Source organism: Rhagoletis pomonella, unplaced genomic scaffold (genome assembly GCF_013731165.1).
Source record: "Rhagoletis pomonella isolate Grant_MI unplaced genomic scaffold, Rhpom_1.0 Rhpom_scaffold_25123, whole genome shotgun sequence".
In the NCBI taxonomy this organism is placed as follows: Eukaryota; Metazoa; Arthropoda; class Insecta; order Diptera; family Tephritidae; genus Rhagoletis; species Rhagoletis pomonella.
In genome coordinates this window covers 1-1,636 of record NW_023483595.1, presented here as the reverse complement: position 1 = coordinate 1,636, position 1,636 = coordinate 1, and the positions used below count along the sequence as shown (strand labels likewise).

The following is a 1,636-nucleotide window of genomic DNA, read 5'->3' as shown; positions in this document are numbered from 1 at the left end:
CATGCATAAGCTCACATCTGGATAAGCTTTCAAAATTAAAAAAAAAATAGCGCAAATTCTACTAACAGAAAAATACATATCATGTCAAGAAAGATTGACTACACACAGATATTAAATTCAAAACTTTCGATCAGAAATCGAACAAAAAGTATTAAATCAGTCTTTAAAAAAAAAATTAAAACACAAAATTATGAATATAAAAAAAATCAGTCGGGCTCAACCGGGATTTGAACCCGGGACCTCTCGCACCCAAAGCGAGAATCATACCCCTAGACCATTGAGCCGCATAACGGACGGTTGCCAAAACGCAGTTTTGTGCCGTAAGTAAATTTTTAAACAATTTGCTAAAATGTTTTTGTTTTTTATTTGTTACACAGCAGTATATAATAAAAATTTAAAAAAAATTTCGTATCTTTATTTGTTATATATGTGCATATGCACATAAGTACATACCTACATATAAAAGCAAACTAGTCAGTTGTGCTATTCCGTACGCCTTCATCTTGTTTTAGCAAGGCACAGTGTGAAATGTTGCATAGTTTTAGGCGAAGGCCCAACATAAAATTGTCGATATGGCAGTATTAAGTTATACTGCTTGATTGTGATTAAAATCTACGTTAATGATCTATATCTGTGTTCGTATAGAAAAGTAGCTTATGTCGAAAGGCTGACTTTAATATAAATCGGCATTTGCAGTATACGATTGCGAATGACTCGCTGGCGCTGAGCCGTTGAACAACTTTTAGCAAATAAACGTGCAAGAAATAGTTCCGATACTAGCAAGTCAATATTCTTATTAAGTCTCATCAAAAAAATTCCTTGTCGTTCAAAGAATAAAAGGAATGCCGCATTATACTAAAGCCAACCTTTCGACATAAGCTACTTTTCCATACGAACACAGATATATACACACATACATATGTACGTACAGTGTTCCACATATCATTTTCGACCAAATTCAAAATGATATAGTTTGCTACTTGCGCATGTTTATTCATTTCACTGGTTTACAGCAAAAATGTTCAAAGGCCCTTAATATGAAATACGGCAAATGAAAGCTAACAAAATTCTATATAGACCGTGTATATTTACATCACTTTTCGAAAGGTCTGAGTTTCTGACAAAGTAATTAATCATTCGAGATTTTTTGTTTTTCTTTTATGAAAATATGAAAAAAAACACTTTAACAGGAGAAAAATTAAAAAATAACAGGTTCTGTATAAAATGTTTGCCTTTGTGCTAAAGCCTGTTCTGTTACAAAAAAATTAAGTTACTAATGAAGAAAATCAATGGATGAGTAAAGAAGTAATGAGCGGTCAAATGAAAATGCACAAAGATTTTCTATATGAAATATGAGCATAAAAGCGTGCTACTAAGGTGTACATGGCGTATGAGTAACAATATTTTCTGCTCATTTCTCATTGTACTCCGAAAATTCCTTCTCGTATAATACACTTACATACATGCTTAGCTAGAACGGTATGATTTTTCGAAAAGGTGGCAAGCCTGATCAAAGATATTTTTAAACAAAATAAATCCCTTTCGCATATTTTAGTATTTCATAAAACTTGCGTATAAGTTAATTTAAGTAATTCGACTACTAAAACAGGTGTAAATCCTTTTCAAAAGTATTTTC

General features: G+C 32.0%; 1 non-coding gene across 1 annotated transcript; it reads right to left on the bottom strand.

The window, feature by feature from the left end:
* Positions 1 to 212: 212 nt before the first annotated feature.
* Trnap-ugg lies at positions 213 to 284 on the bottom strand. Its single transcript has one exon. It is a non-coding gene; the product is annotated as a tRNA-Pro (tRNA).
* Between the last annotated feature and the right edge of the window lie 1,352 nt (positions 285 to 1,636).